The 12,191-nt window shown below is 48.1% G+C and overlaps 1 protein-coding gene across 22 annotated transcripts in view; it reads left to right on the forward strand.

Annotated features, from left to right (window-relative positions):
• The window catches only part of KCNMA1 (potassium calcium-activated channel subfamily M alpha 1), a 669,950-nt gene that overhangs the window by 101,577 nt on the left and 556,182 nt on the right, over nucleotides 1–12,191 (forward strand). The gene's annotated exons all lie outside the window — the stretch shown is intronic.

The following is a 12,191-nucleotide window of genomic DNA, read 5'->3' on the forward strand; positions in this document are numbered from 1 at the left end:
TTGCAAATTGGCACCCGGACAAGGCCAGACCGGAGAAAGAGGCAGGCCACTCCAGCCTGGTAGGTGGCAGGTTTAATTAGCAAGGGAAATTACTTACTAAGCTTGTCTTGGCAAGCCATGTGGACCTCAGCACTTGCTCACCAGAATCTTAAAGTTTATAGAGGCCATACTGGATTCCGTCGTGTACACCGTCCAGATCAGGGGTCTTCAAACTACAGCCCGCGGGCCACATGCGGCCCACAGAGGAGTCTGATCCGGCCCGCCAGGTTTTTTGGGCAGTGAGCGCAGCTGAGGTGTTACAGTAGGAATTAGTAGTTCATATAGTCCGGCCCTCCAGCTCTCTGAGGGACCGTGATCTGGCCCCCACTTTAAAAAGTTTGAGGACCCCTGGTCCAGATGGTCTCACACACCTTACTCCATCCAGGCTACGTCCTTGCAGACGCCTCCCACGATGGGCAGAACATGCATCCAAGGACAGGAGATGGATAGGGAGCCCCTGATTGCTCGGGTCCGGCTCACAGGTCAACCAGCAGTCCCATCCTCTTAATAAATGCCTGCAGCAGAGGCTTAAACAACAGAATTTCATTTTATCGCAGCTCTGAAGGCTGGAAGTCTCAGATCAGGGTGTCAGCAGGGCGGGTTTCTTCAGAAGCTTCCCTCCTTGGCTTGCAGATGGCTGCCTGCTCCCTGTGTCTTTGTCTTCACATGTTCTCTCGTCTGTATCTGTCAGCATTCTCCTCTCTTCTTCCAAGGGCACTGGTCATACTGGATCAGGGCTCACTGTAATGACCTTGTATGAATCTAATTACATCTTTAAAGACCTTGTCTCTACATACAGTCATGTTCTAGATATTGGGGGTTAGGACTTCAATATATGAATTTGGGGACACAGTTCAGCTCTTACGAGCCCCTTTCCTCATAGAGCCAGCTTGGTAGACAGCATGGAGTTTCCCTGGGTTCCGCTGTCTTTTGAGCACACCTTGGATTTCTCCAGGTCAATGACCAACTGGCACTAACAGATACTTGTGGGGGTCTGTGTATAGGAGGCCAGCCTTGTGCATGGATTTGTGCACAGGGCTACTAGTAGTATAATAGCTATGTGTGATGTCAGATGGGGCTACTAGTACTATAATAACTATGTATGGTTTCAGATGGGTGTCTATGTACGGTGTCAGATGGATGTCTATAATAACTATGTATGGTGTTCAATGCCACAAGCATAGGAGGGCAGGTGGGCTCCACAAAGAGAGCAGGTGCACTTTGTGTGAGGCTGTGGGTGGAGGAGTGAACTCCAACGTCTCTCATAGCCACCGACTTTAAAATGTGTCACCTGACAGCTTGCAGAATTTTCCTGCAGATCAGGTGGTCAGATAACACAATTACCGAAAAGAATAACCAGTGTTTACTGATCACTTAGTAAATGCCAGGCTCTCTCCCCAGCATCCTGCATGCTTTATGTGGACACCACAGACATCCTGTGAGCTGGATGTTAGCGCGCTCATCCCCGTGTCAGAGGGGAGGAAACTGTGGCTTGGGAAGCATTAGCAGCTTGCCCGGGCTCCTCCGGCCGGCGGCGGTGGAGCTGGGATTCACAGGGCCTGCTGCTCAAGCTGCTCTGAAATGCATCCTTTAAGAACTTATCTCAGAAGAGAATGGATGTGTCAAGGTCGGAGGAGACTCGATTTCTCTGGTGTTGCAGGAAGTAGGTGTCCTCTATGTCTGGTGTTAGACTTTTACGTGAGGACTTTTTACTGTCCGCCTCAGTGGTTCTCAAGGTGGAGTCACCTGAGAATTTGTTAGAGATGCAGATTACCAGGCCCTGACCAGGATCTGCTGAATCAGAAACCGAGGCCAGGATCGACCCAGCACTCTGCGGTTCAACAAACCCTCCAGGTGATGCTCACACTGGCTAAATGTTGGGGTCCCCACCACCCCCGTATGCTGCAGGAGTTTGCATTTGGAAAGCCAGGCTTCAGTGCACGAGGACTAGCGCAGCGTCAACTAAGCGGTATTTATGGATAGGTGTGCTGTGCTCCTTCCTGTGGAGGTAGCTGTGGCCAATTCCAGAAATGAATAGGGATCAGGCCTTATCTGACATCTACTCTATGGCAGGCACAGTGCAAGGCCCTACAGTTGTAAGGGGTTGTGTCATCAGTTTCAAGTAGCAGATGAGGAAACTGAGGTCACAATTGGTGGCTTCAGAACTTTTAGAACAAAGTCTAATTTGCTTCCTCTCTCCACCGGAGCCAGTGGGATTACACTCACCGAAGAGGGATGGGGGAGGCACGCCATGCTTCCCTGGGGAGAGAGGGGAACAAGCATTTCTCTCTCCTAAACAGCATGGTTTTCAGGGACCAGCTTTCCCTTGCACCTTTTCTAGTCTTTCCAGATCCCAGCTTTCCCTTGCACCTTTTCTAGTCTTTCCAGATCCTAACAGCCCTGCCTCAGCTATTCCTTGAGTGCATTTTCTCTCTCCATTGCTGCTGCCTCTGGTCTGGCTCGAGCTTTCACCACTGCCTGCTCGGACCATTGCAGTAGTCTTCCAGCTGGCCTCATGACTCTTGTTTCTGATTCGTCGCACATCTGACTACACAATTAAACCTTCAAAATGTTAGCTGATTGTTTCACTCTCCTCATCAAATACTCTTTCACAGCTCCTCATTAGCCATAGGAAAACAAAAAGCACAAACATCTTTTCTTGGTGTTCAAAGATCTCTGTAATTCCTCCTTTTCCCCCTCCTCTTAATGTTCCTGGACGCTGGCCCACATCACTACTCCCTGTCGTTGCATCTCTATTTTCTGCCTCATGTTTTAGTTTATTCTGTCTTTTCTACTTCCTTGTCTGTGCATCTCTAAGTCCCATGCATTCTTAGCTTTGGGTCAAAGCCAGCTCTTTCTGGATGCTTCTGTTTTTGGTGCTCAAGTTAGAAGTGATCGCTCCCTCCTCTAACCAGCACTCTCCCCCCCCATTGCCTTTTTAAAGCACCGAACTTCAGTACCTTCTGTTAGAGTTCTCCAGTCTTACTCCTGGAACTTTGTGAAGCTCTGATTCATCATGGCCATGGTGCATTGCCTTGCTTGTGGCAAATACGCAGTACTATTTGGTGAATAAGCGAGCTGAGGGCTGAGGGTGGTCCGTGGTGATCCACCTTTATTTGCCCTCTTTTCTCAACTTCACTATTTTACCTGGCCTGGTTCCTGCTGGGGACAACTTGCTGCCAGGGTGCCACCTCCCTTCAGAGCACATGTGTATTTCCAGGCTCTAGCAAGGGGCAGTGGGTTAGTGATTCGTGAGTAGGTGGTGGTGGTGGTGGGGTGATGCCTCCAGAGCTGCTGACTCAGCCGCCAGCCGCTAGCCTGGGGCTCCTATGGGCCATGAATCAATGAGTGCATGGCATGAATGAACAGATGGTCATGGGATCTCAGGGGACCTGTGTCCTGGATCTGTACTGCCTAGCTTCAGAAGTACACAGCCCAGGGCCTTACAGGAGCAAACATGGCACGTTTTCCTGGAGAACCAGTTCTTGAAGGTTTGGGAATATATATCCTTTAATATTCAGTCACATTTATCATGGGGAGGCATGTGAATATGCACACATTTTAACAGATAAAATACAACACTTCAGACGCTTCCTTCCTGGGGAAGGCTTCCCCAGCTTCCAATCCAGGCCCCCAGGTAGGGGGTGGGGGCCAGTATTCTTGCCTTCAGGGCTGTGATGAAAAAGTTTGCAAGGATCTGGGCTAGTTCAGCCCTGCCCCCATCCCTCACCTCTGGTGGCTAGTGTCCCTATCTCTGCCTTCCGGAGCACACGGCCAGCCTTCCGCAGGTGTGGACTGTCAGGCAGTCACAAGCTACAGTGATGACTCTACAGGAGAGGGTCGACTTGGTGAGTGTGGAAAGTGGGGTCCGAATCCCCGCCTCCCATGTAGACACTGTATCCGGAACACGAAGGGGAAGGGACACTCGTGCTGTCTTTCCAAGGGAGAGACATGACTTCTGGAAATCTGATGAACTGTGAAAAGTCCACGTGGAATAGATGACACAGTGAAATAAGCCCGAGGGGGTCGGTGTGAGAAACACACCATTTTCAAGCAGGAGCACAACCAACACGGGACAACCGGGAGCACTTCAGCCAGTGATGCCACTCAGCCATACCCCGTTGTGGAGAGACCTCCCAGTGCCACCCCCTGGGACCCACGCTCCTGCCCCTCCCTGCACCCCCTCCCCCCCTTCCAGTCCTGCTGACCATTGCCTGCCTGTGTGACCTTGGCAAGTCACATGCTCCCTCCCTCGGGGCCTGGCTCAGTAAGTGAAGTTATACCTGATGCAGAAGGGCGTTGTGATGAAACTCATGTAAGAAGCTGCCTGACACCTCATGACTATTTTTTAGGGACCCCTCCCTGCACCGGGGAGTCCCACAGCACCTTTAGCAGTTCAGACATGGGAGTGGACCTGACATCTGCTCCTTTGGGGTTCTGGAGAAATGGCTTAAAGAATGCCAGCTCCCTGTGGGCAGAGACTTGCCGGTGGGCTCACTGCTGTATCTCTACCTGCTGGAACAGTGTCTGGGGCATAGGAGGTGCTGGACCAGCATTGGATGGCCGGATCCCGGAAGTGATCTACTGACTCAGGAGGGCAGCTGGGCACCAGAGGATGTGCGGATTCTCTGAGAAAGTTACTTGCCAAAATGCTGTGAATTTAGTGATCTCCTCAATTTGAAATGAAGCTACCAGACTTTTCCGGATCTTTTTTAGGAGCCTAGCCTAGAACTAAAAAGTGTCCCATGGAATGCCCAGCTGGGTGGATGGGTGGGGGTTCCAATATATGGTTGTGTCTAGAATTTAAGTGGCCTGACCCCTCTCTCCAAGCCACTGATATTGGGACGAGAGGCGAGAGTGTGATATCTCTTTAAGGGATTGAACTACCTCTCTGAGCCTTAGAAGAAAGAAAACAACCATGACACGTATTAAAACAGCGTTTTAAGGGATTAAGAAATCAGCTTTTGGCCAAAATATATAAGGAACTCATACAACTTATCAAAAGGAAGACAAACAAGCCAAGTAAAAAATGGGCAAAGGACCTAAATAGACACTGCTCCACAGGTACATACAGAAAGCCAAGACACATATGAAAAAATGCTCAAATTCACTGATTATCAGAGAGAGATGCATATTAAAACAACAATGAGGTATCACCTCGCACCTGTCAGAATGGCTATAAATCAACAAATGACAAGTGCCAGCGAGGGTGTGGAGAAAAGGGAACCCTAGTTCACCGCTAGTGGGAATGCAGACTGGTGCAGTCATTATGGAAAATAGTAGGAGTTTCCTCAAAAAATTAAATATGGAACTTCCATTTGAACCAGTCATCCCACTTCTAGGAATATATCCCAAGAAACCAGAAATACCAATCAGAAAAATGTATGCACCCCTATATTCATAGCACAGTTTATAGTAGCTAAGATCTTGCAACAGCCCAAGTGCCCATCAGTAGGTGAGTGGATAAAAAGGCTATGGTCCATTTACTATGGAATACTAAGCAGCAGTAAAAAGATCTCTTAACCTTTGAGACAGCATGGAGGGACCTGGAGATTATTATGCTAAGCTAAATAAGCTAGTCAAAGAAAGATAAGTATCACATGATCTCACTCATACATAGAATATAATGAACAAAATCAACTGCTGAACAAAATAGATCCAGAGACATAGAAACATGGAACAGACTGCGGAATTTCAGAGGGGAGGTAGGAGAGGGAGGAAGGGAGGGTGGAAATAGATCTTCCAAAGAATTTGTATGCATAAATGCATAAACCCATAGACAGGGACAATAGGGTGCTGAAGGCCTAGGGCGGGAGGTGGGACAGGCTAGAGGAGGTCAATGGGGGAGGAAAAGGGAGCAAATGTAATACTTTCAACAATAAAGATTAAAAAGAAAAGAAATCGGCCTTTGGGAAGGCTGCCAGGATTCTGCTCTAGGTAAGCTGCTTCAGCTGGTCCGGTATTGACTCTGGGATCTGAGGTCAGCTGTTTACAATAGTCTCTCCTTCCCTGTGGTTTACCTTTGTGGTTTCAGTTACATGTGGTCCACCGTGGTCTGAAAAAATTAAATGGAAAATTCCAGAAATAAACAACTCCTAAGTTTTTAGTTGCGCGTTGTCCTGAGTCGGGTGATGAAGTCTTGCTGTCCCTCTCGGCTGCCTGGACGGTGAATCATCCCTTTGCCCTGAGTCTCCGTGCTCTGTGGGTTCTCCACCCGTTACTCACGTAGCGGTCACTGCTGCAGCATTACGGTGCTTGTATTCAAGTCACCGTTATTTTACTTAATCATGGTCCCAAGGCGCAAGACTAATGATGCTGGCAATTCGGATTTGCCAGAGAGAAGCCGTAAACTGCTTTACGTGAAAGGTTATGTTTGTCTTGGAGCACATTCTGCAGATAAGGGGGCTGCTGTAACAAGTAAAGTGCTGCCACACACAGGTGTTTATTGATGTATTTTTCTCCTATGAATTAGGCCTCTTTCTCCAATAAACTTGACAGCCCAGAGAGGGTGAGTCTTTGGTGCCTTTGTATATTACTGAATATAGTGTATATATTCAGCACTAAAAAACAAAACAAAACAAACAAACCACATTGATCTCTAAGATGAAAACATGATAATTTCCCGTATGAACTATTCCTTGTATACTTCCCTGATATTCTTTTTTGTTGTTGTTGTTAACCATCACCTGAAGACACTTATTTCCATTGATTCTGAGAGAGAAAGAGGAAGAAAGAAAGAGAAAGAGAGAGAGAGAGAGAGAGAGAGAGAGAGAGAGAGAGAGAGAGAGAGGAAGAGGACATTGATGTGAGAGAGACACATTGATTGGTTGCCTCCCCCACATGCCCCAACCTGGACTAGGGATCAAACCTGCAACCCAGGAATCCAACCTGCCACTCTTCAGTGTGTGGATGATGTCCTCACCACTTAGCAACACCTGCCAGGGCTCCCTGAGTTTCTTGAGGTCGATAAGTTGATTTTTGTTTGGGAGATGGATTTCATGATTACATTTTTTTCAAACAAGAAGTCTGTTATCATCTGGTCTCCTTCCCCAACCTGGAGTTGATGCATCTGCAGCATTTTAGCCAATAAAGCTCTTCCCTGTCCGCACTTCTTTAATAGAGTTGCCAAGTGGTCTGGGACAAATGAAACCGCATTTAAGAGTATGCATGCTGTACTAACGATACTTACTTTTATCAGCATCACTGTCATTTTTATTATAGCAACTTCAGCTCAGTATCTATTAGGGTGCCTGGAGCTCTGTGGCATCCCAGGAGGAGGTGGTATTGCCATTTTCCTGGTGGGAAAACTGAGGCTCAGAGGGTTTCAGTGGCTTCCCCAGTCACACAGCGTGGGTCAGTGGTGGAGGTGAACTTTGACTGTGGGGAGGGAGAGCTCAGGCTTCGCCCTCAGACAGACCTAGTCCTTTGCTCGGTGTCCGTGGGGTGTCAGAGCGGTGGGGTCCTGCTCGCTCCTTCCGGAGTTGACACAGCCGGAGTCTGAGGATAAGCAGTGGTAGGTCCATGGTGAACCCCCAGCTCTGGTTCCTCCAGGGCATCGTGGTGGGAGAGGGCAGAGCAAGATGAAGTGCGCAGGGAGGGCTGCCTGGAGGAGAGGGCACTAAGGCTCTGGAATGAGGGAGGTTTGGAGCAGGTAGGAGGAGGGGCAGCCTTTTGGATGGGAGGAAGTAGCCGAGGAAGGCCTCAGAGGCGGCTGCTCAGGGTTCTGGCCTCCGTCTCCCAGCTCCTCGGCACAGGGAACTGCCAGAGAAGCAGCACGGGAGGCATTTTTCCCCGTAAGAAGAGTGCTGTAAAGAAACGCGGTTCCTGTGACAGGAGCACAAAGATCAGTGGGAGTGCCAGGTAGAGAGTTCTCTTCTCGTGACTCTTTCTCTCTCCCCAGGCGCCGCCGCTGTTGAGCTCCATGGCAACCTGATGTAGGGGAGTCCTCAGGTGTCTGTTAGTCCTCGAAGCTAAATTGCTCTGCTGTGTGGCCTAGGGGTTGTCTCAGAGCTTCGAGGTGCCTCCGATGTCTCACCTGCCAGACGAGGGGGTTTTCCTTGGGCGCCTGTAGCCCTAAAAGGCTTGTGCAGGTACCTGATCTAATCAGGCTGCCACAGCCAGCAGCAGTGACATTCCTGGCACATGGCAGGTTGGAATTCCATCTGCATGAGGAGCAAAGCCGTCTCCTGTCTCTGGGACATTTCCATTTGGGACACACTGACTCTGGTCTGCTCACAGACACAGAATTTGCCGTGGCCATGTGCCTGTCTTTGTCTCCTCTGTGTGCTGTCTTTGTCTCCTGTTGTAGGGACCGGGGCTTGGGGTCTGGGTTTGCAGACTCGCCAGGGAGGAGGCAGGGGCTGGGAGGCAGGGTGGAGGGCAGTGTGTGGGCAGGAGAAGGAGTCCCGAAATGACAAGCTCCGTGAGTCACTCAGCGTCGGCTCCAGCTGGAGAGAGCCTGGGAGGGGCATTGGTGCTGCCTCATGCAGCAGGCGGGGAACCAACCATGAGATGGCATCATTGTCAGTGGGTGGCACATCCTCCCTGGGCACAGGCAGGAGGAGTGGGCGCAGAAGAAGGTTCACTGAACTGGGAGGCAGGGGAGCAGGGGGTTCGAGGCAGGCTCTGGTGCATCCTGACCGGAGTTAGAGTGTTAGTGTGTGCTCCCACTGCAGGGATCACGCATGCTTTACAGGCGTGACTGCGTGCCATCCTCACAGCCAGGCCAAAGGCAGGGGAGGGGGCACTGTTCCTTTTCTCAGTTTATGGATGATTAAACACGAGCACAGAGAGGTTAAACTCTTGTTTGAAGTAACCTAGCAATGACTAAATGGGATCGGATTGCTCTTGGCATTGGGAGCCTATCTGTGTAATCATGGCATTAGTGATTCTCAGCCTTGAACCTGCATCAGAGCCACCCAGAAGGCAAGTGATGCTGATGCTGTGGGTTGGGACCACACTTTGAGGACCACTGTTATCTAGTCCACTCCTCTTCCCCATCGCAGTCTCCTTACCTGTGAAATGAGCACCTTGGCGTCTCCTACCACAGATGCCATCCTTCTGATCACGTGTACTTGTGTTTCATCTTGGCCAGTTTAATTTATGAAAGAGTAGTAGCAGTTTGATAAACTCTTCCTCTCACTTGTCTCCTTTTATTTTTGACAATTCGCTGTCACATGTTTGAATGCGTTCTTAATCAGTACATAAAGTCCTTGATGTTCAGACACTCTGGAACATAGTCTTTATCAACATAAAGCCTCTTGAATTTTCTAATTTAATGTTTTATGTCTTGGGGGAATTTTTTGTTTTGTTTTGTTTATCCTCACTCGAGAATATTTTCCTATTTATTTATTTATTATTTAAAAATCTTCATTTATTATTTTAAAAATCTTTAGGGTTGAAAGTATTACATATGTTCCCTTTCTTCTCCTCTTGACCCCTTATAGTCTGCCCTGCCTCCTACCTCAGGCCTCCGGGAGGACAGGAGGCGGAGAGAGAGAGATAAACATTGGTGTGAGAGAGACATACTTATTGGTTGCCTCCTCCATGTGCCCTGACCTTAGCCAAGGACTGAACCTGCAACCCAAGTGTGTGCCCTTGACAGGAAATCGAATCCGTGAATTTTTCAGTCTGTGGGCCAACACTCTAACCACTGAACTACCGGCCATGGCTAACTTGAAGTTTTTTTTAAAATCTGGATTCCAATGCCTCCATCCTGGCACCATTGCTTTTACTTGATTTCTGCTGACATATTTTTGTCTATTGTTTCACTATTAGCCTTAATTTATCACTTTATTTAGGGTATTTAAAAAATAAAATGTATGTAATTGTATATCTTTATTCATCATATATTATACATATATTTGTGTGTGTGTGTGTGTATACACATACATACTAGGGGCCCGGTGCACAAAATTAGTGCATGGGGGTGTGTGTCCTTCAGCCCAGCCTGCACTCCCTGTAGTGTGGGACCCCTTGGGGACTGCTGGCTTCTAACCACTTGCCTGCTTGTCTGCCTGATTGCTCCTAACCACTCTGCATGCCAGCCTAATCACCCCCTAACTGCTCCCCTGCAGGCCTGATTGATGCCCAACTCCTCCCCTGCCAGCATGATCACCCCCAACTGCCCTTCCCTGCCGGCCTGATCACCCCCAACTGCCTTCCCTTGTGGGGCTGAGGGAACTGGGGGACTGAGGCTGGATGAGGCGGGGCTGAGGTTTACTGGGCGCTGCCATCTTGTGGCTGTGGGCACCACCATGTTGTGAGGGTGTGACAGTCAATTGGCATATTCTCTCTTTATTAGATAGGATAGGATTAGATAGGTTCTAGAGCTCCACACATATTTTAAATATTCATTCAAAAAGTGAATATAATTTGGCTTCCCAATTCTGTTTTTAATTTTTTTTCTGTTTCCTTTGTCTTGCTATAATAAACAACTCAAAATTTAATTTTTCACTTTTTCTTAGTAAATTGGATTGTTGGTTTTACCTTGGTTACTTTTCAGATATTTTAAATTTTCTTCAACCATATTTTGCTCATGGTTAATGTGCAGAATGAAACAGCATCTTTTGACTCCCGACCCTGTAAGGTAATAACAGTTTTCCCTTCTTTTCATGCCCTACCCCTATAATGTTACATTTCATGTTTTTATCGCATAGTTGGATATTTTAAATCTCTATTGTATTATTCTTACATTTTCCTTTTTCACATTTTTATCTTCTCTTTAAAAAGTTTTACTTTAGTGTTCCTTTTGATTTGTAATATATCACAGTTACCACAGTTATCTGGACCGAATGGATCACAGTGTTCATTGCCAGACCTTTGTCACCTTGGGCCATCCCTATCAGTGACTTCCTTGTTTTGATTAGTCTTTATCGGCAAAGGTTACAGAGCTCCACACCTAGATAGCCTTCCTGGAAAGTTCATTCTGATTTACCGTGCTTTGTCTCTTCCAGCAGGAACCACAGCGTTCTTCAACCTGCCACCCTGTTGGTGAGGTTTGCAGGGGAGGAGTCAGAGTCTAGCCTGAGGTTTCTTTTCATAGGTTACCTGCCATCTTCGGTGTGGCTGCTTATACTTCATCATGTCATAAATACATAAGCCACATAGTCATCAGAGGGCCTTTGGACCTTCGGACCTAGGTCTATCTGTTTTTAAAAAAATATATTTTATTGATTTTTTTATAGAGAGGAAGGGAGAGGGCTAGAGAGCTAAAAACATCGATGAGAGAGAAACATTGACCAGCTGCCTCCTGCACACCCCCTACTGGGGATGTGCCCGCAACCAAGGTACATTCTCTTGACTGGAATTTGGACCTGGGACCCTTCAGTCCGAAGGCCAACGCTCTATCCACTGAGCCACACTGGTTAGGTCCCTAGGTCTGTCTTTAGTGTTGGGAAGTTTTCTTGTATTTTCATGATTTTTCATTCCAGTTCATTCTGAACTGACTGCCTGTCCTTGATCTCTGTCATCTTTAACCTGCCACCTTAAACCTCACTGTGTTTCTGCTTTTATCTTTCTTCCTCTTCATTTTGGGAGCACTTTTAAAATTTGTCCTTCAGGGCACTTTTTAAAAAAAATATATATTTTATTGATTTTTTACAGAGAGGAAGAGAGGGATAGAGAGTTAGAAACATTGATGAGAGAGAGTCATCGATCAGCTGCCTCTGGCACCCCCCCCAACTGGGGATGAACCCGCAACCAAGGTACATGCCATTGACTTTTATCGAACCCGGGACCTTTCCATCCGCAGGCCGACGTTCTCTCCACTGAGCCAAACCGGTTTCGGCCACGGCACATTCTTGACTTTCATTGCAGATACCAAGTAGATGGGTTCTCAGTGTTTCAATTGAGAGTTGTTGTTCACTGATCACGTGCTACGCTGTGGGCACCGTGCTAAGCTGTTTGCTTGCATTACCCCATGTAATTCCTAGGACACGTCTGAGAGGCAGTGCCGTGAGTGTCCCCACTCTGTGGCCTGGGGAACAGGTGTGCAGAGGTGGAGCCCTGCTCGCCTCTCCCAGGTAGCGCGTGCGGGGGCCAGGATTCAGGGCTGGCTGGTTTCACGCCAGAGCCTGTGCCGTTAGCCACGGTGACAAAATGTCTTTTTAACCAGTAACTCTTTTTCAGATCTCTATATTTGAGTACTGTGT

The sequence above is a fragment of the Pipistrellus hanaki genome (genome assembly GCF_964339955.1).
Source record: "Pipistrellus hanaki genome assembly, chromosome: 14".
Classification (NCBI taxonomy): domain Eukaryota; kingdom Metazoa; phylum Chordata; class Mammalia; order Chiroptera; family Vespertilionidae; genus Pipistrellus; species Pipistrellus hanaki.